At 43.2% G+C, this 27,857-nt stretch overlaps 1 long non-coding RNA gene across 1 annotated transcript; it reads left to right on the forward strand.

Annotated features, from left to right (window-relative positions):
* The first annotated feature begins 14,155 nt into the window (after positions 1-14,155).
* LOC131410481 (uncharacterized) lies at positions 14,156-25,188 on the forward strand. Its single transcript, XR_009221259.1, has 3 exons — positions 14,156-14,230; positions 24,736-25,058; positions 25,108-25,188. It is a non-coding gene; the product is annotated as an uncharacterized LOC131410481 (long non-coding RNA).
* The last annotated feature ends 2,669 nt before the right edge of the window (positions 25,189-27,857 follow it).

Raw genomic sequence — 27,857 nt, forward strand, 5'->3', positions numbered from 1 at the left:
CAACTATCTACTGGGGCTTTAGGGGAAAAATAAATAAATAAATAAAATTATATATAAAAAAAAAGACTACATGTTGTGGAAAATTGCATTCCCAAAAAGTGTACCAATCTGCATTGCCATCAGCAGTTGAACCTGCTTTGTCTTCCTCCCAGAATTGGTGAGAAGATCCAATGAAAGGAAATGATGTGTTGCTCACCAAAGAAAGGCCTTTCTCCATCTGGACAATTGCTCCTCCACAGTAGAGAACACCTTGCAAGGATCTCCCACATGGGGGAGAGTCAGCCCTAATTACCAAGGTTGGCATTCGAATAAGGTGGCAAATTTCACATACCAAACACCATCACTCCAAATTCATTCACTCGTTCTACAAATATTGAGTGTCTTCAAACACTGAGTGCCTTGGGGATAGAGCAGTGAATAAAACAATGAAGTCTCTGTTCTTTTTAACTAAGTTTTCATAACAGTGAGAGGAGACAGACAACAATAAATCTAAAATATACATAAATAATGTTGATGTATCATTCAGTGTGGACAAGTGCTATGAAGAGAAACAGAGAGGAGGGCTGCTGGAGTGAGCAGAGGCAGGGTGTGCTCTGTGTGTGGAGTGCTGCTATCGGCCACGGTGGTGGTGTGCTGGGTGAGGCCGGCTGCATGGGAACAGCGGTTGGTGTGGGCAGGGGGGGAGGCGAGGTGCATTAAGGGGAATTTCTACTTTCTGACCATATTATTTTCTTTGTAGGCTTGGAAAATACTATATAACCGATAAAATTACTGAAAGGACTTTAAAATTAAACTTGATAAACTGATTCTAATATTCATCTGAGAGACAAAATGTACAACAGCTAAGAAGAATCTGAAAAATTTTGGAAACTATAGCGATTAAAATGGCAGAGATAGATGGAGCAATGGAACAAAAATCTTAGATCTAGAAAAAGCCCATGTACATCTAGGAATATGGTAAATATTAAAGGAGGTATCTTAAATGATGGGGAAAAAAGGAATAGATCAATGTTTGGAGAACTGATTACAAATTTTGAAAAAAAAATTGACAGCTCTTTTTTCCACCATTAGTAAACGTGAATTTCACAAGGATTAAAAAACTAAACATTTAAAAAATTATAAAGGTACATTACAAAATATAGGGGAATATTATAAACTCTTGGGGTAGAAAATGTCTATCTATGTATCTATCTTATGACTATATTTGTAAGTTACAAATGTGACCAAAACAAATGAAAAAGAATAGATGAATTTTTTAAAGGTTAAAAAAATATACATAAACTGAAATTGGCTTACAATTCTAACTTTCTAATAAATTGGAAAAAGCTCATCTCAAAAGGGGTCCCTAGATGAATTCTCAGGTATTTTCAAGAGTATTTGCCTTGAAAAGTGTCCCATTCATGGCTCATTTTGGGAAATATTGATGCGTAGCACAGACGGCAAAGGAACCCAAGAGAGAAACGACAGCTGATTGGCAGAATGAGCCACTCCTCTACCGCCCCGTTTAGTCATAATTACAAACATCATCCCCACTCTATGCTAGACTGGATCATGGAGAAACTAAGGTATGCTTAATTTTGTGCAAATCCATTCTATATACATCTAGATTTATAAACCATCATTTAGGAGGTGATGGCTCTTTTTACAAAACTATCCAATAATATTTTCAGTTGCATATCTAGGTGCTGGAGAGCATTAGTTAAATTGATCCTGTTGCAAGGAATAGACATTTGCTCCAGTTCTGACAGGTACTGTTGGCTATGCTGAGAGGCTGGCAGTAGCAAAGACCTTCTCGGTAGCTGCACAGCCAGACTTCACGCAGGCCTGGGGTGCTGTCTAGGGTCGTTCAGATACAGCCACACACCCTGGAGGCCCCACCATTTTGCTAAACTTCAAAAACAGGCACCTTCTCATTCCTCTCTTCTGTTTCTCCCGCTATGTATTTCTTTGTTTTCTATTCTTCTTTCTGTTATTGCACACAAACTTCCCTGAGAGATGATTTACTTGGTGCAGCTAGCCACAATCCATCATGGTGTACTCAGAGAGCTCTCGAAGCAGACCACTGCAAAGGCTGCTGGTCTTCCTTGCATTCCACCTCTAGACCGTCATTTGTCTAATGCAGCAGCAGTACCCTCACATGGCTGTTTAAATTTATGTTTATTAAAGTAAATAAAATAAAAAATCTAGTCCCTCAGTTGCGCTAGCCACATTTCAAGTGCTCAGTAAGCACTTGTGGTCTGTGGTGGCCTGTGGAATGCAGGTCTAGAACATTCTACCATAGCAGGAAGTGCTACTGAACAATGCTGCTCTGGAGGCTGCTGGTAGACTTTGGCAGGCATGGGTCAGGAGTGGAGTCGGGCTCGGGTGCAGCAGTGGGTCTCAGGACACGAGGTATAGCAATGTTTATACTGGGCTTGCATCGCAGCTCTGTGGACAGTGCTCAGAGCTTTGTGACTGGCATGCGCGTGAAGTTGGAGTAGGCGCACAAGTCCTGTTTTCATGCAGCAGAGAGCAAGGGTGTAGGAGCCCTTAACCCAGCAATGGCCTGCATTCTCCTGACTACAGTCCCCATGCCTGCGGGCAGTCACACACATGCTTTGTGCTTCAATTTTTCTCATCCATAAATCATAAGATTTTTTGTTTCCCACCTAGCTTCTAGCACAGAATGGAAAAGTCCGGTGACTTATTCAGTGAGAGCAGCAAAATGATAATTTTCTGATACTAGAACAACATTTTAGTCACTAAAGGACTCACTGGGAGAAAAAGAACGTGCTCACTGGCAAGTTCTAATGAGAAAGGAAATACTATGGCCCCTTTGTTTTAATTTTCTGTTTATAATTTTCTGAGTAACTCCTTCTGAATACATTTTAAAAAATGTCATTGATTGTTCTTTTTTTTTTTTTTTGTGAGGAAGATCAGCTCTGAGCTAACATCCATGCTAATCCTCCTCTTTTTGCTGAGGAACACCTATTGAGGAACACCTAACATCTATTGCCAATCCTCCTCCTTTTTTTTCCCCAAAGCCCCAATAGATAATTGTATGTCATAGTTGCACATCCTTCTAGTTGCTGTATGTGGGACACGGCCTCAGCATGGCCGGAGAAGCGGTGCATCAGTGCGCGCCCAGGATCCAAACCCGGGCCTCCCGTAGCGGAGCGCACGCACTTAACCGCTAAGCCACGGGGCCAGCCCCTATTGATCGTTCTTAAGTAAGAGTTTTCCTTTTTCTTTAATGTTGTACATTTCAAAAGTAATATGTTCTTGTTATACAAAATTCAAATAGTGTAAAGGATATTAAGTGAAGAATCACAGACACCTCCCACTCCCCATGTTAATACCAATGGACTCAACCATGCTCATGTTATGTGTCAGCTGTGTACCCTGGGCATGAACCTCAGCAGATGTCCACACTACGTGAGCAGACCCACCTCCTCCCACGAATGGCAGTGCTCTGGTGTACATGTATCATAATTTATTTGATCAGGTCTCCCCTGTGTGGAGATTTAAAATCCTCCCAGTTTTCACTAATAAAAATTATATTGATGTGAATACAGTTGTTCATTTATCTTTGTGTACTTTTGTTAAGTGAGTCTGCAAGATCTAGTCTTAGGAGTAGAATTGCTGGGTCAGAGGCTGTGTATACATTTTAAGTTTTGGCAGCAATTGCCAAGTCATCCTCCCCTAAAACCTTGTCAATTGACATGTCTGCAAAGATGAAATGAAAGTGGCTATTTCCCCCAAACTTACCTTCAGGGAGTGTTATCCAACTTTTCAGACCTTGCTTATAAGATAGATATCGTTTTGCTTGAATTTACAAGTTTTTAATTATCAGTGAGGTTGAGCATTTATCATACGCTTATGGCCAAGTGTATTTCTTTCTTTCTTTTTTTTTTTTAATTGTGACATTGTGACAACTCTTTATTTTTTTTTCTAAATTTTTATTTATTTATTTATCTTTATTCCTCAAAGCCCCAGTAGATAGTTGTATGTCATAGCTGCACATCCTTCTAGTTGCTGTATGTGGGACGCGGCCTCAGCATGGCCGGAGAAGAGGTGCGTTAGTGCGCGCCCGGGATCCGAACCCGGGCTGCCAACAGCAGAGCGCACGCACTTAACCGCTAAGCCACGGGGCCGACCCGCTAAGTGTGTTTCTTTTTCTCTGAGGTAACATTCATATCCTGTGCCATGTTTCCACTGGGTTTTTCCTCCCTTTCTTTTAAAATATTCTGTGCATATTAAGAACAAAGCATGACCATCATTTTTATGGGCTAAGAGGCCTCAAGTGTAGTGAGTGTGGACAGTTAAGAAGTGATGAAAATTTATATGCTTTGACCTATTTATTCCACTTACATGAATTTATTCTCCAAAAGTAACTAATAGTTCAGTGGAAGGCAAGAGCTATGTGTCCAATGGTATTCATTTTTAAAAAATGGAAACAACCAACCTTTAAAAATGAAAACGACATGCAACATGGGAAATGATTCTTTTACAGTATTGAGTGAAATAAGCCAAATGCAAACTATGGAAAATATATGCAAACACCTCACGCAAATGGCCTCTTCCTGGAAGGGAATGTGGAGAAAAGAAAACTGTGGTGTGTAAGAAAGGTGAAATTACAGGAGGCTCTTCTCATGATAAACATTAAACTAAACAAATCAGGAGATAAAGTGTAGCGAGCTGGAGAGGGGTGGAGGCTGGGGTGCGCACGTGCACAGAGTGGAGGTGCTCGCTGGGTGCTGTCTGATGTACTGCCCTGTGCAAAAGCTGCCAAGGACCTCCCTCCACCCGGCTGCACTTTCCAGCATCAGTCACTGGCATAAAATTTCGTGATAGTTGTCAGGGCTATCTATGTTTTTATTCTATTTCTTAATATTTTCTTCTGAATTGACTTTAAATCTAATCATTCTTTTTACTTGGTTACATCAAATAATAGTAATATTTTGCTAGTTATATTTCCTTAATGCATATTAAAATTAATATAAGACTATTAAAATAAAAAACTTCTCATCAGAGTCCCTATAATCAACTTGTCACCCCCGGAAGCACATACACCGTAGGCAAGGGAACACAAGAGACTAGAGGAACTACATTTTTGCTGGAAACATTTGTTTTGTTTAATAAACTAAGCTTAGATAGGATTCCAATTGGCAGAGGTATTCTGGGACACAGCCTCTTTGTGGCTTTTCCCTCCAGCCCCGCTCTGGGCCAGCAACGTTGCAGATGGCCGGGAGCTGCACTGAGCAGGTGACAGTCCTCCAGTCCCTGCAGGGCTCTCAGCAACAGACAGGGGCCAGAAAACCCAGAGGTCAGAGACTGCAGGCTAGCAAGAATCATTGACAAAAGTGAGATTGTTTCTTTCCTTAAGAAGTCTCTTACCCAAAATTAAGTGGTGAGTAAGATAAATATTCTTGAGAATTAACCTCCTGTATCAAAACACCAGATCTGGGAGAATTCTTAGAAGCAAATAGCGCAGATGCTGTATGACAATCACAACATCCAAATTTTTTTTTTTGGTGAGGAAGACCAGCCCTGAGCTAACATCTGATGCCAATCCTCCTCTTTTTTGCTGAGGAAGACTGGCCCTGGGCTAACATCCGTGCCCATCTTCCTCCACTTTATATGGGACGCCGCCACAGCATGGCTTGACAAGCGGTGCGTCGGTGCGCGCCCAGAATCTGAACCGGAGAACCCCGGGCCGCCGCAGCGGAATGCGTGCACTTAACCGCTTGCGCCACCGGGCCGATCCCACAACATCCAAATTTGTCTGCAGCTGTCCCAGCATCCGGAGCACATCTGCTTTATACCTGAGAAGAATTAAGAAATAGTTACTACTCAAAGTGGGGATACTAGTCACTGTCTGACATTTCTATGTTATCTGGTCCCACCCTTTTCCTCTAGAAAGTTGATGGACACAGGGAAAGCCGGGGACATAGTTACCCTGGAGCACATCATTATAAAAGGGTTCTGCTCCAATCAAATGTTGTTCAGTGGATTTTACTCATTACTTTTTTTTCTTTTTGCATTAGCACACACTGTTTCCTTGCTAATCTTTTTTCAGTGATATTAAAAATAGGATGAGGAAGAGGGGGATCTAGTGAAGCTGGTTCACATGGTAGAAACAGTGAGCATGAGCTCATGAACTTCTGTCCACAACAGTTGCTGCAGCTGGATCCGTGACAAAGTAGAGGGCGTCTGTGGGGCTCATGCGGTGGGCACCTCAAACGTGGGTTTGAGTGTCCTAGGCAGGCGAGGCTCTACCTTATTGCTATTGAGTTCTGTGCAAATGGATTTTACCACCTCCTTTTGTGACTTTGTCCAATGCTGAAAAACCCTCACTACTAGAAGCTTCTTGCATTGGGTTTAGGAGGATATCTTCATACCTGTTCTTATTTTCCATCTTAGCTCAAGGTTGAGTGTCCAGTCTAGCATTCCTCAAGTTCAGAAGAGAAGTTGGAGGCCTAGACAGCACACTGGTCAGTCTGTAAGGAGCATCCATGTGAGGACATAACACCTGGATTCTCACACCTGCTCCCTTGATCTGGTGGGCTGCTCAGGGGAGCAGGTTCGCCACCTACCACCATGCTCCTCTTCGATCCTTGATCCATCAGCCAGTAGGTCACAGAGCCTTTGTAGAACCCTGACTATTCTGTCCTCCAACAAAGGGCAACATGGCTTAGAAAGGGAGGCCCACAATGAAAATATAACAGAGAAATGGCAGTGTTGATCCACATGGTACTCACAGTTGAAGGAGGCCTCTCCCAAATTTTGTCAGGTGTGTTACTCTTGAGCCACACCTGCCTCCACCTGTATCCCGCACTTCTTTCTCCTTAGTTGTTTGTGTTTTATAGGAAAAGGAGCATGAAATCATGGTCAAGAAAATGGTACCTGATAAAACTTATTACAAAAATACTTTTAAAAACATATACAAAAAAGTGTACAGTACAAAGAAGTATGCCACCTAGTTCAGACTCCAGACCCAGGTCCTCTCGCTAGGAAGCACTGTTACAAGTTTCTCATCCATCCTGCCAGAAACATTCTAAATATGTATAAAGTGTATATGTGTGTGTGTGTGTAACCCTCTTTTTTAAACAATTGGAGCATACTATGTTCATTGTTTTATATGTCAAAATTGCCATCTGATGTTTACCAGGATGAGTCGGGTTTTACATGTGTGCCTGAGGAACGTGCAGGACAGGATTCCAGAGGTGAGTTATGAATGGTGGCTTGTGAGTGCTTAGAAGGGCAGTGATACTTACCAGGACCCAGTTCTTTATTCAGGAGCAGACAGGCCTGGCATCTTTCTGCCCTTTTGTTTTTGTCTGTTTGTTTGTTTTTTGTTTTTCTTTTGTGAGGAAGATTAGCCCTGACTAACATCCAATGACAATCCTCCTCTTTTTGCTGAAGAAGATCAGCCCTGGGCTAACATCCGTGCCCATCTTCCTCTACTTTATATGGGACGCCACCACAGCATGGCCTGACAAGCAATGCATCAGTGTGCACCTGGGATCCGAACTTGCGAACCCCCAGCCGCTGCAGCAGAGTGTGCGCACTTACCTGCTATGCCACCGGGCTGGCCCCTCTTCTTTCTGCCCTTTTGGATCAGAATATTAGATAGATAAGATCAGGAGTATGCTGTAGACCAGTGTTTCACCATGTAAGATGTTGTGTTAGTTTTTTGTTGATGCTCTAACAAATTACCACAAACTTGGTGGCTAAAAACTACACAAGTTATCTTATAGTTCTGTAGGTCAGAAGTCTACATTGATTTCACTGGGCTAAATCAAGGTGTCAGCAGCGCTGTGTTCCCTTCTGGAGGCCCTAAAGGAGATTCCATTTCCTTGTCTTCTGCAGCTTCTCGAGGCTGCCCAAATTCCTTGGCTCGTGGCCTCTTCCACTATCTTCAAAGCCGGCAGCAGTGCATCTTCAAATCTCTCTTTCTCTGACCTTGCTTCCATCATCATATCTCCTTCTCTGACTCTCTTCTGCCTCCCTATTCCATTTTGAGGACACTTGTGATTCCATTGGGCCCATCCAGATAATCCAGGGTAACTTTCTTTTTGCTATAAAACTTAACATCTTCACAGCTTCCAGGCATTCAGACGGGGACACCTGAAGAGAGCCATTAATTTGCCGACCACAGATGTTAATTGACCTTACTTGAAAAAAGGGAATGAGGTTTTCTGTTAAACAGTTTTATTTTCAAATAAACACAGAGCCTTTGATATGCTACAGTTCACTGTGTTTTCCCAAAAGAGGGATATGGTATTCAGAGTTCTTCAAAGTGATGTGACCACAGAACTTCTTTCCAAAGAGCTGCTCTCAGGACTGACTGTTGGGAGGAAAACACTTTTGGAACTATTGTAACAAACCCAGGGTGCCCTGGGTTTCCATCAAGGCATTTGCCAAGGTCCCTCACGATAGCTTTGTGTGTGAGAGGGAGAAACCTCATGGACGATCTTGTTATTAAGTGGATTTCTAACTATTTGAGAGCCAATTGGAGGAATGATATCAACCTGGGAGCAGGGCCTACAGTGGGGTGCTATGGGGCTCCCTTTTTGTTTAACAGTTGAATGAGGACATCCTTAGTCACTTAAATATTTTCAGTTAGAAAATATTTAAAAATAGAAATACAGTGAAAATCTGTAGTCTGTGAATGCTCTGGGTAACCAAGATCTTGACAAGTCTGCAAGATGCCAGGGATTGCTCCAGGACAGCAGCTTCACTAAAAATAGTGTAACACATCCACCTTGAAAAGCCGTTTCCCCTCAGATGGTGTCCTGGCAAGCAGCACTTCTAGGAAGGAGGTTTAACTTGAGCTTGGCTCTGTATGGGTGAATCGACTCCACCTCTCAGGTCTCAAGCATTGTTGAGAATCCTAAATTTTTGATGCTTTTAAAGCTTTACTACTTAGGGGGGAAACGCTAGAAGATGAGCTAAGATCATCTTTAGAATCTCTTCAGGCTGGCCCCGTGGCATAGCGGTTAAGTGCGTGTGTTCTGCTGCTGGCGACCTGGGTTCGGATCCTGGGCACGCACCTATGCACTGCTTGTCAGGCCATGCTGTGGTGGTGTCCCATATGAAACAGAGGAAGATGGGCACAGATGTTAGCCCAGGGCCAGTCTTCCTCAGAAAAAAGATGAGGATTGACATGGATGTTAGCTCAGAGCTGATCTTCCTCACGAAAAAAAAAAAAAAGAATCTCTTCAGTTCTAAGTAGGATTGTTCTTCAAGCCCAAAATTTCAGTGTTCTCGTTTGCATCCTCATTTCCTAACTCTAGTAGTGGACTGAACAGTTCAGCCCCAATGACAAGTTCCTACAGACTGAGATAGTCATCATTCATTTAACCTATATATAAAACTGTATTCTTGGGGTTAAGTGCGCGCGCTCCACTGCGGTGGCCTGGGGTTCGCAGGTTCGGATCCCGGGCGCGCACCGACGCACTGCTTGGCAAGCCATGCTGCGGCAGCATCCCATATGAAGTGGAGGAAGATGGACACGGATGTTAGCCCAGGGCCAGTCTTCCTCAGGAAAAAAAAAAAAGAGGAGGATTGGCAGATGTTAGCATAGGGCTGATCTCCTCACAAACAAAACAAAACAAAACAAAACAAAACCAACTGTATTCTTTGCCAGGTATCCTGGTCACACTGAAAGGCTGTGAAGATGGAAGACGTAGGGTGCACAGTCCCTACCTAGAACTCATTACAGTCCCTGGGATCCTTGGCTGCCTGTGCAGACCCTTCTACTTGCCTATTCAGCATCCTTGCACCCTCTCCTTTGCTAACACGGCTCCAATTGTGTCCAGGGCCACCATCGTGCCAGCCCCAGCAGTGAGTCATGATGACACAGCCAGTAGGGCTGCCCACTCTTCCTGTTTGCTGAGAGTAGTCAAGTGGCTCAGTTCTGGTCTCTCAGGGGAGTGATTTCTGGCAAAGAACTGCCAGTGCAAATAATCAATAATCAATCTATAGATAAGAAAGATGAGCTAATGTGAGGACTAGTCTGGAAGCATTCCCTTCCCCAGGGAAGAAAGCAATTCGGAGAAGCATGGTTTATAGCATGGTTATATTCTGTTTCAGAACAAAGAACATACATCAAGCATGACAGGAATAAATTTTTTTTCCCAAAGTCACAAGAAGATATTTTGCCACAGTTTAGGACATGCACAGCAGATCAACTTGACCTTAGTTCTCTGGGAAGAAAAGCTTATCTTCAAGGAATTACTGTTATCAGTGTCAGAGAAAGAGGGACATTACATTCCTATCTTTAAAGAGTGCATTCCTTGCTTTGGGAGAATGTTAGAAGCAGATGTACAATGCACATTGGTGGGCCATAAGTCAGGCTGCTCTGGAAAAAGAAGTTTCAGGCTGAATCAGATTTAAACCAGAATGGCCTCCCTGTTTACCTCAATATGTAAAGACTTATTCTTATTATTTTCATCATTTTATCCCTTTAGATCAATATTCTTTCAATAGAAAGCATTGATGATCAAGTTATTGTCCCTCGGTGCCAGGGTTGTTGCTGCCTGCTCTGGGTCCATCGGGTCCCTCAGAGCTGGGCTTTTATTTTATTGATTTACCCTGTTATCCACATGGGGGGCGGAAATAGCAGGGCTTAGTGAGCAGACATAGAGGTGTATGCTGATAGGGGAAGCATTCCATAGGTCAGTAATTTTGGATTGTCGCATAAACATTGTACATGTGCTTCAACAAGATTTTGTAATCATCACTTATAACAGCTAACAAATATAGAGCAGATATAGTGGTAATGAGAATAAAGTTCATAAGTCTTAAGCATAATCCGACCATCTCAAGTTGTTGAGCGGTGATTACTCTAGCTTGCATATCAGTCTTACAATGTTGAGTAAAGAAAACTGTAATTAGATTGAATATTATGATTAATACAAGAATTCCAAGAAGTAACAAAAATAAGAATTGTAATCTGGATCACAGAAGGGAACTATTATCTGAAGGGAGCCAACTAAACAAATCAAGACTTGGTGAGGGATTGCTTAGGACATTCACCTGTTTTTTCATGTGTTTTAACAGAGATGACACGGTGGAAGACTCATCAGGTATAAAAAACAATACGTGGACCACCTTAGGATGCAATTAGAATATTTAAGGCCATTCTATTTTGAAGGGCAGCCTTTCTCATTAAGGACATCTCAGTATTTAATAAAGCTATTCCTATTTGGATATCATTAAGGGCCTATTGAGTAAATTTAGTCAGGGCTTCTGTATGTGACATGACATCTTCTAGTCGTGTGGAAGGAACAAATATAGCTGCTAGGTGGTCATACCAATGGAACACTGAATGAGTCCATCTGGCTTTTAGGAAAGGAAGACTGGCAACAGTTGTTAACTTAAGATGAATCCTTCCCCACATCCAAGGGGACCCCAGGGTTCAGTGTACTAGCCATCTAGGTGGTAGCCAAGGCCAAAGACTTGTTCCAAATAACCACTGAGTTCCACTAAGTGCCACCCAACAAATGCTTGGCCTTTGAGACCACTCTGTTCCAAACCAATCACTTTCTTTAAGAATGACAGTATTTTGACATGATTCCGGGGGTATCCATCCCATATTTAGGGTACAGTTAGGTAAGTTTTGTTTGGGATGCTTTCTCTATTCCCAGCATAAATGTGCTGATCTACTTAAAGACCCATAACTAGGAGCGAACCAAACAAATCCCAGATTTGTGTGAAACTTCCCGTAGTTCTTTTGTAGAATCCAATTTCTTTTGTTTAATGGCAAATTGTTGGGATAAATTAATAATTTGAGCAACAGAAAAGGAATAACCATGTTCTGTACTATTAATAGTATCAGCTATTGGCCAGGTTTCAGGATCATAATTAGTAATACCAGATGAACTGTGAATATTGGAACTAGACCTCGCTATCATAATAAATTGTTTTAGAGCATTCCAATCTGTACCTTGAAAGGAAGAAACCCATCAAGTTAACCCAGATGTACTAGAAAGTGGAAGTTGGCCACGTATCCAACAATTGGACTAATTATTAAGTGAAGCAAAGGAGTGAGCCTATTGGAAGAAGACGTTGCCATTAGAGGTCCATTCAGATGTGGATTGAATAAACAACCACATTTTCAGAAAAACCTTAAATAACATTCTGGTGATTAATTAAAAGATTTTGTACTTAAGTTCTGATCTATTTTAGTCTAAAGGAGTAAAAAGAAAGTATTAGAGTTATAGGGGCAATAATTAAAAGGTACCAAAAAGGCAATCTAAAACACAAGGAAGGTGACTAATGTCACATAAAAGTATTAGAATTGTTAATATATTCAAGAATATGATTATTATAGCAATTGTAAAAGAGTATATGGCTTAAACATTACAAGGGTTTAAATGAGGAGATATGAGGTTGGGAATACAAGCCTGGTCCAGGATCTTGGGACAGCTGTCTACAATGGATGTCGGCTTCTTTTCGTCTTGGTTTGGTAGCACTTGTCTTAGTCAGTTGAAGCCAGGTGTCAGTAACAGGAGTTGAAATCCACTCAAGAGGAAGGGGCTTTTTCAAATGAGAAATGTGAATCCATGAGTTTATGGCTTTTAATTTTGCAGCACGTGAATTGGTTAAAAGTACCTGGTATGGTCCTTTCCAATGGGGCTGCAAAAGGTCTTTAATTTGGTGTCTCTTTCAGTAAACAAAATCTCCAGATTGTAGTCCATGATCCTTAAGGTCTTCATCTCCCACGGGCTCACTGGGAAAGGATCAGCTACCAACATTTCATTTCTTTTAAGTGTCTCAATAAGACTCTGACAATAATGTAATATACCTCCCTTGAGCAAAGTTGGTTCATACATTTCCTTATCTAATAGTGTAGGCCATCCTGTTATTATTTCAAAAGGGGACAGCTAATATTTACCAAAAGATGTAGATCTAAGACTGAGGAACAGTAGTGGAAGAGCTCTTGACCGTGAGAGATTAAATGCTTCTGAAAGCATTACCAGTTGAGTTTTGATGGTGCCATTAGTTCTTTCCACCAATTCTGAGGATTGGGGATGGTAAGTGCTGCATTAGTGACCAAATGTCATAAATAGATTTAATTATTCATCTGGTGAAATGAGTTCCCTGGTCACTGTGTAACTCAATAGGAATTCCCCAAACAGAAATTATTCTTTCTAGTAACAATTCATCTACTGTTAAAGCTGTTGCTCTTCTGCAAGGGAAAGCCTCAATCCAATGCAAAGACACACAAATCATTACTAAGATATACTGTTTTTTTTTTTTAAACAGTTTTATTTATTTATTTATTTATTTGTGAGGAAGATCAGCCCTGAGCTAACATCCATGCTAATCCTCCTCTTTTTGCTGAGGAAGACCGGCTCTGAGCTAACATCTATTGCCAATCCTCCTCCTTTTTTTTCCCCCCAAAGCCCCAGTAGATAGTTGTATGTCATAGTTGTACAGCCTTCTAGTTGCTGTAGGGGGGCGCGGCCTCAGCATGGCTGGAGAAGTGCTGCGTCGGTGCGTGCCCAGGATCCGAACCCGGGCCGCCAGTAGTGGAGCGCGTGCACTTAACTACTAAGCCATGGGGCAGGCCCTAAGATATACTCTTGAGTCCAATTGCCATACCTCAAAGTGTCCCTTAGGAAGGGGAAAGTGGCCTTGTGACCTATGAAGTGGTTTCCTGGGATTATATTTAGGGCATATAGTAGAATAAGCATATGCTTTATGAGCCACTGTGGGAGAGTTTTCCAAAAATATTGTTTTCCCCACAAAAATCATCTTTTCAGGATCCCAGTGGGTTAATGATGTACATGCTGGAGAAGTGGAAATTGTGCTCCAATAGGCACTATGGGCTTTTTATTCAGCCCAAACCACATTTGTGTGGTGGGGTTAAGTTTCCCCTTTCTGTTGCCATATTTGTTTCTCTTCTTCTGTGATGATTTCTTGAGCCTGTAGAAGGAAATCTTTCACTGGGTTGGCAGGGTTGATAGGGAGAATTGGGCATTCTCGAGGCTGGACACGTTCCATCTTTAAGTTTTTAAAGCTGCCTGCTTAGCAGCTGCATCAGCAGGCTGATTTCCTTTAGCTTTAGATTTAGAGTGCCCCAGCATTTTAATAACTACCAATTGTTTTGGTAGTCGGATAGCATTTAACAGTTCCGCAACCTGTTTTCCACTTTTTATAGGTTGCCCTGAAGAGGTTAAAATCCCTGATGTCTCCATAGCATTCCAAAGTTGTGTGCTACTCGAAAAGCATGGTGGCTGTAAGTATAAATAGTTTCCACTTGGTCTTCAGTTAATTGACAAGCTTGAGTTAAAACAATTAATTCAGCTTATCATCCTGACTTTATTTCTGGTAAATTAAAAGTCTCAGTTATGCCCACTGAGGACGTTATTGCATATCCAGCCTGGTAATGTCCTTGCTCATACTTTAAGTAAGACCCATTTGTAAACCAAATTATATCAGCATTATGAATGGGAGTTTCTTGTAAGTCATTCCTAACAGCAAGAAGGTAATCTATTATTAAAATGCAGTCGTGGTCATTTTCCTCCTGTGATACTGGAAGCAAAGGGTTTCAAGGTTAAGATTATTACATTGGGCTAAGGTAATATTAGGTGCAGAAAGCAACAGAACTTCATAAGAGGCTAGTCGGCTTACAAAGTAATGGTGAGTGTGATGAGAATTTAGAAGAGATTCAACTGAGTGTGGGACATAAATAGTTAATGGAGCTCCCATCACCGTTTTTTCAGTGGCCTTGCATAAGATAGCTGTTGCTGAAATAGCTGTCATTCAAGGTAGAAGTCCTTTTGCTACTGAATCTAATTGCTGACTATAATATCCTATAGGTCAATGTTGATCACCATGTTCTTGAGTTAATATACCCAAAGCATTTCCTTTATCTTTGTGTACAAAGAGAAAAATGGCAAGTTGAAATTAAGGTGACCTAAAGCTGGGAGGCCTGAGCCAAGATAAACTTTAAGGTGTTTATGGCTTTTTTTCCTTCTGGTGTCCATTCAATCAAATCAGACTGGTCAGACTTAAGTAATATATATAAAGGTTGAGCAATGAGTGAAAAGTTAGGCACCCAATTCTTCCAGTATCCAATCAGGCCTAGAAATCCCCTCAATTATTCTTTTGTTAGCAGTTTTATGAAGCCATCAGTTTCTCCGTTAAAATTCTGTAATTTTTTACCAAGTTCAGTTTTAGGATATGAAAGTTCACCAGAAACCTAGATTCTGGAGTAAATGTCAGAGTCCTTGGCATGAATCTCACTGAAGATAAAATCAAAATTGAAGAAAAACCTATTAATCTATTAATCTAAAAACCATAATTTATTTATCAAGAGCTGACTAAAAGTCCAAGAAAATTATCCTTTTAAGAGAAAGAAACCAAATTCTAATTTTTGTACCAGCTTACTTTTGATATTAACACTTATTCACTTAATTAACTTCAGTTTAATCTTAGCCAACTTGACCATGCACAAAATTTCTTTTTAAAAATTCCTTTTTCACAGACCTTCTACAACTTTTGATGTCTATTTATGTTTTATCCTATCTTTTCTTTCTTATTTTGGAACAATCATTTTATTTTAGGAAAAATTACTGTCTTGTTTTCCTTTAACAAAATGCTTCTTCATTCTTTATACCTTCTCTTACCAAAAACCCATATCCTACTTTCCTTGCCAATTTTCATAGTCATTTTCTTAATTTTAAAAACTTACAAAGTTGATCTAAGAAGAAATAATGCAAAGGAGTCGTTACAGAATAATTATGGGTTTTACTCTTAGAGGATAGCATAATTGCCTATTTATTATATTAAATGAATATAAACTCTCTCCATATAATATAGGTAAAACTAACCATACATTTTGGGGGGGATTACAGTATGAGATTCACTTATATGTCAATAGCTTCATCCTGACATTGCTCTGCTAGACTGGGAATGACAGAACAGGTAGAGGCAACAAGATCCCCACATTATTGCTGAAGAGGGTTGCTCTAGGTTGAGTAGGCAGAATAAATATTTGAAAAATGGCACAACTTTTAAACTGATGACAGAGCTATAAATATCTGGGAAGCCACCACCAGAATTCTCAGCCTTGCAAGCAGTTATAAGAAATGGGAAAATTCCTTGAAATAAAGAATGCTCCCTGGCTGTAAATCTGAAAAGGCAAGGCAAAAAAGTATGTTTTGATTAGACATTAGTTAACAATCATCCTAAGGCATTCCCCCTGCAGACAAATTCCACAACAGTCACAGCAGGATCTTATCTGACCAGTAAATTCAGGTAGAAAAAGTTCTATGTTTACATTACATTCAGTATTGATAACATTGAAGACATGTCTGTTTTTATTAAACCAACCAACAAACAATTTTTTTCATCATGGATTATCTCAGATCACTTGAATTTGAAAAACATTTGGGTTAGTTTCCATATTTCTGAGAGTTTTATGAATATTTAATTTTGTAAATGTTTACTTTTGGCAATACTTTTCAGAGGTATAAAAATCAGATATATGGAGAGAGACATACATACATAAACATACAGAGAGACACAAACAGATCTTTAAAAATTTTGGTCATGTCTCAGGTACCAAACTCAAAAGAATAGTTGGATCCGAATTGCGTTTCTGGCAGATGGACTAAGTTACGGTTACCTGCTCAAATAGCCAAGATTTTTACTAAAGATTTTTTTTTCTTTTGCTGTAAAGATCCTTTTTAGAGCTGTTTTTGAAGTCATTTTGTCTTTTAGAAGCTTCTGCAGATCAATCAAAGAATGCATTCCATTGTCTCTGAGAGGTTTGGAATCCTCTCTTTCGAGAGTAACCCTTAAGATGGACTTATCTGAAACAAAGCTTCCCCAGAATGGCCATTACAATTCCAAGTTATCTCAAAAGTTCACCCACTTCCACTTGCTTAGTTTTAGATCAGGAATTTCAGGGGAGTTGAAGTAGAGGAGCTCGATGAGAGAGGGGTAAAGGGGAACAGAGATTGGGGAGTGGAAGGAGAAGGACAAAAGGCTTGGGTGGCAGGGGGAGCAGCAGATTTGTTTTTGTTTTCGCTGGTGCAGTGGCTGGCCCGGTGGTCATTCTCTAATTTGGCATTTCTCTCATTTAATTTGGAACTATTTTCTTTTAAAGAGGCAAAAAGGGATTCCTGATTTCATTTAGAAACCTCAAAATATCAATTAAAATAGGCTTCCCATTGATTGTTTAATTTTATAGCTGGCTTTTTCCAATTGTGCATGCAAGTGGCCCATTTTGGCCACTAAAGACTCAAGTTATGGGGCTGGCCCTGTGGCGTAGCAGTTAAGTGCACGCACTCCGCTGCTGGCGGCCTGGGTTCGGATCCCGGGCGCGCACCAGTGCACCACTTGTCAGGCCATGCTGTGGCGGCGTCCCATATAAAGTGGAGGAAGATGGGCACAGATGTTAGCCCAGGGCCAGTCTTCCTCAGCAAGAAGAGGAGGATTGGCAGATGTTAGCTCAGGGCTGATCTTTCTCATAAAAAAAAAAAAGACTCAGGTTTTTATCAAACTTGCCTATTTTATTAAGTACTTGCAAGTAACAACTCCATACATGTTGTACATAAAGTTAGCTGGAGTTCCAGGGGGTGGCTGTTTATCCGGGAGCTGGCTGGCTTTAGAACCATGATTTCCCATTTTCATTTTGTTTTGTTTTCTTATAAAGTCTGAACAATTTCTAAGGACAGTGTAGTGGCTCAGAAGTATGTTGCTTGTGAGTGGCACTTCCTAAGAGGCCATGAACACTCTCTTATGTGTCTCAGTTTCTCCTGCTGGTAATCTAAAACTACTATGGGGGCTGAAAGTGCTGGATGACCAATCCTTATGTGCAAGTCCCCGGATGAGCCTGTAATTAAAGTGAACGATCATGTTAGAATTCTCTATGAGACCTCTGCATGTCACGAGGGTCAACCTCAGACACTTCCACTAAGTTCTCAATCCCCAAGAATGCCTTATGGCTGGAAGGAGCTGGTGTCCCTTGTCTTCAGAGCTGAACAAGTTCAGTCTCTCATTTTACTATCAGACAGCTTGTTCAGACTTTATAAGCACGATTCCTTTCCAATTAAAGCCAAATTAGAAGGACAGCCAAAACCTAGTTCACTCCAAAATTCTTCCTAGGCCCCCTTGCCTAGGAAATTTCCCCCTAGGTTCTTCTTACATAGGATATGTCCCCCTAGGTTCCTCTTACCTGGATATGTACTGATATTCCCTTAAGACACTTAGACTTAAGACATGAAACAGCTCAAATAAATATCAAAACCATCAACATAAGCAAGGAGGGCTGGATTTCAGGAGAACTCACTGGGGCACCTGAAGAGTGCAGTGAAGCCAGAGGGGGCTCAATGGACCCATGCTGGCACCATCCACCAGTTCAAAGTAAATTCCAGGTGGTCTCAGGTGGGTTTCTCTGAAATCCTGCTCACTACGCCAAGAAATGTTGATGCAAATAATCAATAACCAATCTATGGATAAGGAAGATATTTAATGAGCTAGTATGAGGACTAGTCTGGAAGTGCTCCCTTCCCCAGGGAAGAAAGCACTCCAGGGAAGCATAGTGCTTCCTTCCAAACAAGAGAGGCTTGTAAGGAGAAAGACTTGGTCCTTTCTTCTTGGTTGGAGTGCAGTCTCAGGACAAAAATGGCTTTACACTGCTGATGGCCAGGCAGAAGGACTGAAACACTTAGGGTGCTGCTGATGACCTTCTGGCAGCTAAACTCACCCTGGAGACACCTGCTTCCAGCTTTCTTGTTCAGGGAGGCTGACTAGCTGTGTGCTCAATGCCCATCTGCTCTGGTTTACTGTCACTGCAGCCGATGCACCCTGGCTGGAGTCTTGGGTCAGATCCACACCTACCCTCACTACCTGCCTGAAACCTAGGAGGCAACCTGCATGCCACAGGCATGCAGGCAATTGCTCCCTGGCTAAGAGGCCGGAGAGAAGCAGCCCTGGGGGAACAGAGGGCCAAGCAGTCACTCCTGCTGTTCCCAGGGTCATGGCCCACCGGCCCTGCCTCTTAGGGCCCAGGGTGGGAGCGCAACACTGCAGGCTACCGTGCTGACCTGCAGCCTGCCGCTGTGCCAACACTCCGTTAGAAATTCTCTTCATCCCCACTTTCTTGTGCCCTCGGTGTCCCCTTGTGCTGACAGAAGACTCCCCATGCATCCCCAGAGCATCTCTGAAAGCCCACACTGGTGTAGACACCAACGCTTTCTTTCTTTTTTTTTTTTTTTTGTGAGGAAGATCAGTCCTGAGCTACCATCCATGCTAATCCTCCTCTTTTTGCTGAGGAAGACCGGCTCTGAGCTAACATCTATTGCCAATCCTCCTCCTTTTTTTTCCCCTTTATCTCCCCAAAGCCCCAGAAGATAGTTGTACGTCATAGTTGCACATCCTTCTAGTTGCTGTATGTGGGACGGGGCCTCAGCATGGCCAGAGAAGCAGTGCGTCGGTGCACGCCCGGGGATCCGAACCTGGGCCGCCAGTAGCGGAGCGCATGCACTTAACCGCTAAGCCACCGGCAGGCCCGCACCAATGCTTTCTGAACAGTGGCTGTTGATCCACTACATACATAAGCATTGCCATATTGCCATACCTACATGCTGAAAGAGACTTCAGGTAACGACAGAGTGGATATAAGGACAGCAGTGACAGCAACGTGAGGACCCGGCTGGGGTGGGGGATGAGGCTGGTGGGGAGGGCGGTGGGTGCAGAGCCTGGGGAGAGTAGGCCCTGGGTGGGGCTGGCGGGGCCAGGCCGGTCATCTGCGCCCCCTCCTGGTCAGGAGTGCAGCTCAGTGGGGCAGCCCCCGACCTTGCACTTTGCTACCTCAGGGGACAAGTTCCCAGCCCGCCTGGTGCCCTCCCTGCAGTCCTTGTCCTCCTGCACCCACAAGAGCTCCTCTCCTGGTTCTCCGCCCACTTTCCTGGCAGGCCTTGCTCCTCTGCCAGCCCCTTAAAGAGTTTATTCATATCAATTCCAGGGGCTCCCAAATGATGTTCTCCATTCTCCACACTAAGAGACAGTTTCAGATTGCAGCTCATTACCACACTCACACACACACATATACACATAGTTAAAAGTTCCTCAGAACAGTTCTTCCCCTTAACTAGAGAAGTGCCGTAATGTTTGCTACTACTTTTCTTTCTTTACACCGGTCACATCCCAATAACTTGGTTTCACAGTCCACTCACATGTTGCCAGCAGTATGGAAGGCACATAAGCCCTGGGCTGTACCACTTGGCCTGCAGTGGCGAGCTGTCTGCGCTGAGTGCTGCTCAGAAGTGACTGTGTCCTGCAGTCTAGCAGGGCAGCCTTCCATCAGTGCCTGCTCTGTCGCTGCCTCTGCCCATGGGACCCTCCCTGTGTATATGTTATCACCCTCAGTGCTTGTAGCTTCTCTGTGCTGTGGATACTCCCTCTCCCATTTTTCAGATTAGGAAATTGAGCCTCAGACATATAAAGTGCCTTATCCTGAAGTTACCTGGGGATGAAAACAAGCAGCACAGAAATGCCAACATCCTCCACACTGAGCGCCATACAGGTGTAGGAGGGCAGGTCCAGACCAGCACTGTCCACTAGAAATAAAATTCCACCCACATTTTTAATTTTCTAGTATCCACATTAGAAAAGCAAAAAGAAAAACTTGAGATTGCTTTTAATAATATATTTTATGTAATCCAATGTATCAAAAATATTATGTAGTGGCCAGCCCTGTGGCATAGTGGTTAAGTTCAGCAAGGTCTGCTTCAGTGGCCCAGGTTCGTGGTTTTGGTTCCTGGGCGCAGACATACCCCACTCGTCAACCATGCTGTGGTGACCCACATACAACATAGAGGAAGATGGGCACTGATGTTACCTCAGGGACAATCTTCCTCAAGCAAAAAAGAGGAGAATTGGCAACAGATGTTAGCTCAGGGTGAATCTTCTTCAACAACAATAAAATATTATTTAAACATGTAATCAATATAAACAAATTATTAGTTAGATATTTTACTCATATTTAATACTAAGTCTTCAAAATTTTGTGAGAATTTTACACTTACAGCACATTTCAAAGCCCCACGTGAGTGGTGGCTGACCCCTAGACAGGGTGGCTCCAGAGCCACACTCTCTGGGCTCACTCCTGACTGTGTGTTATTGGGCATGTTATTTAACACGTCAATGTCTCCATTGTTCTCATCTAGAAATACCAATTTCATAGGGTTGCAGCGAAGATAAAATGAGGGAACCCATGCAAGGAAGTAAGGGCACATGTGGCCCATTGTAGCCTCATGATTTTTAAGGCTATTTGTGTGATTGTTGGATTCAGGAAGATTTTTGGAGTCAGAACCACTTAGGTTCAACCACCACTCAGCCACTCACCAGTCACCTGTCCTTAAGCTGGTCACCTCCTCAAGCCTGACCTCCATCTACATAGCCTCTGACCTATGGATGGTGAGCAGCTGGTCGTCTTCTCTCTTTCCTCTCCCAGTCACCTCCCTGACACAGGTGCACTCCCTTAGACTATAAGATTCAAGTCAGTCCTGGAAATTTCTCAGATTAGAAATGATGTTTGGTCTGCAGAAGGAGGGCCCTCTGATTGAAGGGCCCCACCAGGAAGGGAGGGCAGACATTGCTTAGCAACAAGGTGCCAGCCCTGGCTGCAGATTAGAATGATTGAGAGAGGTTTACAAAACACCCATGGTGGGGGCACCCCACACAAAGTAATCAGGATCTCTGGAGGCAGGGCCAGTGCCATACGGGGGATGCTGATGTGAGCCAGGGTTGAGAAGCATGGCTTTACGGCCATTCTCAGAAAGGCATGCAATATAGTTTTGCTTAGAAATTGCTAGATGATGATGAAGACATGTTTTTAACCAGATATAAACATCCTCTCCAAACAGACCCACTTAGGGGCTTTTCAAAATAAGATCACTGGCCTAAAATCAGCTTTAAAATTAAAGAGACTGGAGTTTCCTTGGTTATCTCCAGTCTCATCGTTTTGAACTGATCACAGTAAGGGCGTCTTCTCTAACCCAGCTTCTTCCCATCCAGCCCCTGTCAGGCCCCTTCTCCAGGCTTCCCACAGCAGTTGGATTCTACTTTCCTTTTACAGGACAGCCAGGTCATGTGACCACCTGGTTGGTGCCCTCCGCCCTCCATGGAAGGAGGAAGGGGGTGGCAGCAGAAAGAGCCCTGCTCATCACAGCTTTCATTTCTCAAATCTTAAACACACTGCCCAAGGTGATACATTTCTTGGCATTTATTGTCTCTTAAATCTTTGAGTCTCCTCTGGGGACAAACTGTCCAGTAAGTGCCTCTTTCTTTCCTTCTACTTTCCATCCATAAACTGTGCATATTTGATTCCAGCTTCCTTTATCACAGTCTACAGAATGATCGAGTCATTGATTCTGCCCATTTGCATCTGGTCACTGGAAAGATCACAAAGGATCCTTTGATGGTTTTAATGCCACAAACTTGATTAATTCACTTAAAAATATGTAGCCCTTTTAAATTAAATGGGAAAAGTCAAGGAGCTACAGCTTCATATTTAAGACTTAAAAAAAATGGAAAGCAAAGACCGTTTTAAACGTAGAGGGATCCTGTTCTTCCTAATGAAATCACAAAGCAATTTGCAAATACTGACCCCATCATGTTCTGTTCAGCTTAGATAAATAGGAAGGTGGCAAAGGTCTGAGTCCCTTTTGGCAACTAGAGAAGTTTAGACCTAGAACGCCTCATGGGGGCCCCCAAATCCTCAACTGTGAATTCAAAACTGATTGAGAAACAACGTGCTTCTTAGAACTCAATTGTGTCAGGGTGCTCACAAGTCTTCATCTCCTATCTATTTTTTTTGCTGAGGAAGATTAGGCCTGAGCTAACATCTGTTGCCAATCTTCCTCTTTTCTCACTTGAGGAAAATTGTCCCTGAGCTAACATCTGTGCTAATATTCCTCTATTTTGTATGTGGGACATGGCCACAGCTTGGCTTGATGAGTGGTGTGTAAGTCCATCCCTGGGATCTGAACCCACAAACACTGGGCCACTGAAGCAGAGTGCATGGGCTTAACCACTACATCACCAGGCTGGCCGCATCCTATCTCTGTTTTTCTCCCAGTTTCCAAAGGTCTGACAACATGGCCTTGCTCAAGAACACCCAAGGAGATTCAAGGGGCCTGGGACCTCTAATACAGTGCTGGTGAGTTGTGTGAGAATTTGGCCATTTTTTCAGATTAAAAAACAGAAGTCCAGCTAAATTCAGTAGCTTACCTAAAAGAAAACAATTGTATTTTAGTTTGATTTTATTACAAATCATTAAATTACAAATATACAAATATTACAAATCATTAAATAAAATCATTACATTGATTTTATTGCAGTGCCCAAGCTAGGCCCTCCATTCTCTTGGAAAGCATCCTTGTTACATAAGGTGAAGGGGTTCTTGGAGTCTATAATGTTCACCTAATGCCCCACACGAGAATGCCTAATACTTTTGTAGCACTTCCCAATTTACAAAACACATTTTCCACAGGCTTTCTCCAACTTCAGATCTTATTAAATTAAGTCACAGGAACCCCAGATGTTGCTGTCAATGTCACTAGCGAGGGCCATCTGAAAGCCTTGGAGTGAACTGCATTTTGAGAAGGCAGGTGAGCTCTGACGCCCACTGGCCTGTTCCCACACCCTCACCCAGGTTTCCTCATCTGTAAAATGAGGGCAATGAGAGGGGTTCCTCCACAGGACTCTAATGAGGATTGTTGGGGAAGTAAATTCCTACCAAAACAGTATCCTATCCACCAAACAGAAAAGAAAGGAAATAATTTTATTAGTGAATAAGCATATCAGAGTACAGTGCAGTGCAGGTCTTCTGTGAAGAGATAGCAAAGGCAGAAATTCCACCCACTTATACAGCCAGGCTGCCAAGCCTCCTATGACATCCTGTTTTTAACCATGACAGAACCAAAAATTCTCAGATTAATGCACCTTATCTTCCTGTAGAGGACTTGACAGCACCTAAACTCGCTTGGAAGTCAAAGAGCCATTTGCTCTAGTTAGTTGCCTCTTCCAGGGGAATAATAAAATTTCTCTCATAATCTTGCCTGCTAGCAGATGGTTACAGCTCCAAGAGAGGCCTTTAGGTTAAGCCCTACTGTGACAGGGAGGGGGTGACAGCACCTTCTTAGATGTTTACATTTCAAAAGGGATGAATCCCAGATGCTTGCAAAACATTTCTGGGTTGTAAAACTGGTAAGTGGCTTCTCGTTACAAAGATTTATACTCAAATCAAGAGATTAGAGAAAGGACTAACAACAACTAAGTTTCCCACAGAAATGGTCTAAGAAGGGTGGGGAAAGGTCTCTTATCCTCTTGACAACAGGAATAATTTATTTTTTTAAATTTGTCCCTGGGGCTGGCCCGGTGGTGCAGTGGTTAAGTGCTTGTGCTCTGTTTCGGTTGCCTGGGGTTTGCAGGTTCGGATCCCAAACATGGACCAATGCATCGCTTGTCAGGCTATGCGGTGGCGTCATCCCAAATAAAGTGGAGGAAGATGGGCATGGATGTTAGCCCAGGGCCAATCTTCCTCAGCAAAAAGAGGAGGATTGGCAACAGGTGTTAGGGCTAATCTTCTTCACACACACACAAAAATTATCCTTACAGTATTAAATAAGATAACATATGGGAAGTGTCTGGCCCATAGAAAATCTCAATAACAAATACTCAGCATGTGCTGGAATAATTTTCCTTGTATTTCTACTTATTATACAGGATTTCTTGGAAGTTCATGAAAAGCACAGCGTGATCACAGAGGCAGAAGTCCTCCTGGGCTTTCAAGGGTCTCAGCTGGAACACTTGGGATGGAAACACAAGCCTTTTCTGTTACTGCACAAAGGGCACGATCAGCTTGCTGCAAGACAAAAGCCAATCATGCAGAGGCAAGACAGTGACAGAGAAAGGGCACTTTATTAGAGCTTGTTAGCAACGGGGAAGATGGCCAAATAATGTCTGAAAGAACCATCTTACAGAACAAAGACAATAGGCTAGTTATATAGGGAGCTGGTCTCTGGGTCGAGGAGGCATCTGGTCTCAGGGTGGGGCATCCATCTGATCTCCAGGTGGAGGCAGATATCTAGTCTCAAGGTGGGGCATCCATCTGATCTCCAGGTGGGGGCAGACATCTGATCTTAGTTCCTAGCAGTCTTTTGTTTTACTGGATATGCATCAGATACTGGAGCAATGCCCTCTACCCTGATCTTTCAACCCTCATGTCAACCTTGTGTTGAGCCGCTATTATTTCTATCTTTTGAAGGTCTCTGCCCTGGTGTTGTGATTCATGAGTCTGGGCCAGGAGGCAGACAACCCTGTGAGAGGGAGGGGTATACACACCCTGCAGTCCCCCAGAGGCATGTGGAGGCCTAGTGTGGGCAACACTCTCCTCCTCTCTCCACAGCCCCTGTCCAGGCAGAAGGACCAAAGCTTGGAGGAGTGGAGCCCCTGCCTGCTGAGCCAGGGTTGCTCTGCTGTTTTGTTCTAAGGAGACAGCAGCCCTTTGGAGGGAGGAGAGCGGAACGGAGGAGGCTTGGAACTGGCTTTGACTAATATGCCAGGGCCCAATGTCTAGCATTTTCTCATCTCATTTAATCTTCCCAGAAACTCTCAGAGGTAAACATCATCACCCCTGTGTAGAGAAGATGAAACACGAGCCCTTCAAGGAACAGTCAAGGTTGCACTGGGAAGAACCAACTACCTGGCCCCAGAGGCAGGCTCTCCCCTCACACCTATGGGCTTCCCTGGGAACTGGCCTGAGGGCTTGGGGGTCTGTGATAAAGATCTTAAAATTACTTCAGACTCTTCTAGAAATTTTGCTACAAGCTTCAGTTTAGTAAATACTTGTTTTGGACGTACAGACCATGTTCTGATGTCGGATGCATAAATGATAACATTTGGGGGTATATTCTTAAAACAATTTTGTAATTTTTTGTCTTAAAATATTGAAGTGTTTCTTATTCTGCCTCAATAACCACACCTTCAGGGATGGGGTGTGGCATCCTTTCCTCCGGGCTGGCTGGGCACCCTGGGGCAGTGGACCTCATCCTCACTCCTCCAGCAAGAACAGTGAGCACCGATGGGGTGGTTTTCTTGTCAGATAGATGAGGGCAGGTGCTGCGATCCCATGTTACCTGCCAGGCTCATGGGGCAGGAGGCAGATCATAGGCCAGCACAGGTTTCATCAGAGATGGGGACTCTGGACATTAATTGGGGAATTTTTTTTTAAGTGGCAGAATTTTGTCACAGTCATACAATTTTAGGCATCGCTGTCCTGTTTGCTGGATCTAGGGCAGAAGCCCAAGCTTCATGAATAGAGGGAACCTGCTTTGCCTCAACAGGCATGGAGAAGGCCTCCTCCTCTGCTCCAGGTGGAGTTCTTTCTGGGAGTCTCAGCATGACAGGAAATGGCTGCACAGCCAACTCTCAGCTCCCTCTCCACCCTCTACCGGAGTCCACATCAAGGGCTCGGCACAGTCCTGGCCACTGTGGTCTCCATTCTGGTGATTTGTCATCAGTGCTCTTATTATAGTTAGTCACCCAGTGCGGGGGGAACAAAAGTATGGTGCTGAGTTCAGACACAGCTGCCCTCTCTCCAGAGGGTCTTGGGCTGAAGCCAGGCTCTACTACTTTCCAACAGCAGGGCAGGTTATTCTTGTTAGAACCTCAGGTTTCCGAGGTGCCAAATAAAAATAATGCCCCACTCCAAAGGCTATCCTGGGGATGCCTGGCACTGCATGAGTCCAGTACTAGTCCTGTGACCTGCATGCAGGAGTTGCTGAATGCATAGCATGCCAGGCTCCTCCACCAAACCAGTCCTAGACAGGGGGCATGGGCCCTGCACAGGCCCAGCCTGCAGCAGCACATGAAGGCAAGAGAAGGTGAAGATGGCAGCAGAGGTGAGGCTGAGGAAGCCAGGCAGAGTGGGCTGCAATCCTGCCTCAGCTGTCATGTGACAGCACAGGTGACACAGTGACATGGTAAGACTTGTCCACACTTGCACAGTCAATAATCATTCATGCAAGGCTCCAGGCTGCTCTGACTGCAGGTCAACAGCAGTTCGTGGGTATGTGTTTTCGGTAATCGTTCACATTCCTTGTCTTTTAATTCTTTGCCCTTTCCCTCAAATGTTATCTGTGGCATCATCTGCAGTAGGTTCCATCCTAACTCCACTGAAATGAAGAACCGAAGACCCCAAATACTTTTTACTGTTCCTTTTCCTTCAGTGGCAGGGTCAGGCATTGTCTCTTTCTTGAAGCAGAGCACCCACCACCCCTTCTGCAATGGAGCTGCCTGCACTACACACGGAGGCCAGCTCCCAGAGCCACGCTGGGGCCCGTGTCTGCATCTCCTACCTCTTCCCACCCTGGGAACGTCTTCTTTTTAATTGCAGTATTGACATACAATATTGTATTAGTTTCAGGTGTATAACGTAGTGATTTGACATTTATTTACATTATAAAATGATCACCCTAATAAGGCTGGTCATCATCCATCACCATACTGATAAATAAATGGCAAGCAATAGGATATATTGGAGCATATGTGGAAGCCATTTGGGGTAAAACTAATTTGGCCTGAGTTTGTTTTTCCAAAAGAGCCTGTCACCTGCGTTGTGTATCTGCTTTCCCATGTCCCAAAGAGAAGAGTAAATGCCCTTAAGATAAGGATGCAACTTCCCCCACATTGGGCATTTCCTTAAGGATAAGCATTTCTCCCTAGGCTAGGATTTGGTTGTTGCAGTCATCCTGTGATCACCGAGCTCCAGACAACAGACCTGACACCAGCCACGCCCATCAAGACAGCAGACCAGCTCCCCGCTGTGTCCATCAATAGCTATTCTG

Source organism: Diceros bicornis, chromosome 10 (assembly GCF_020826845.1).
Source record: "Diceros bicornis minor isolate mBicDic1 chromosome 10, mDicBic1.mat.cur, whole genome shotgun sequence".
Taxonomy (NCBI): domain Eukaryota; kingdom Metazoa; phylum Chordata; class Mammalia; order Perissodactyla; family Rhinocerotidae; genus Diceros; species Diceros bicornis.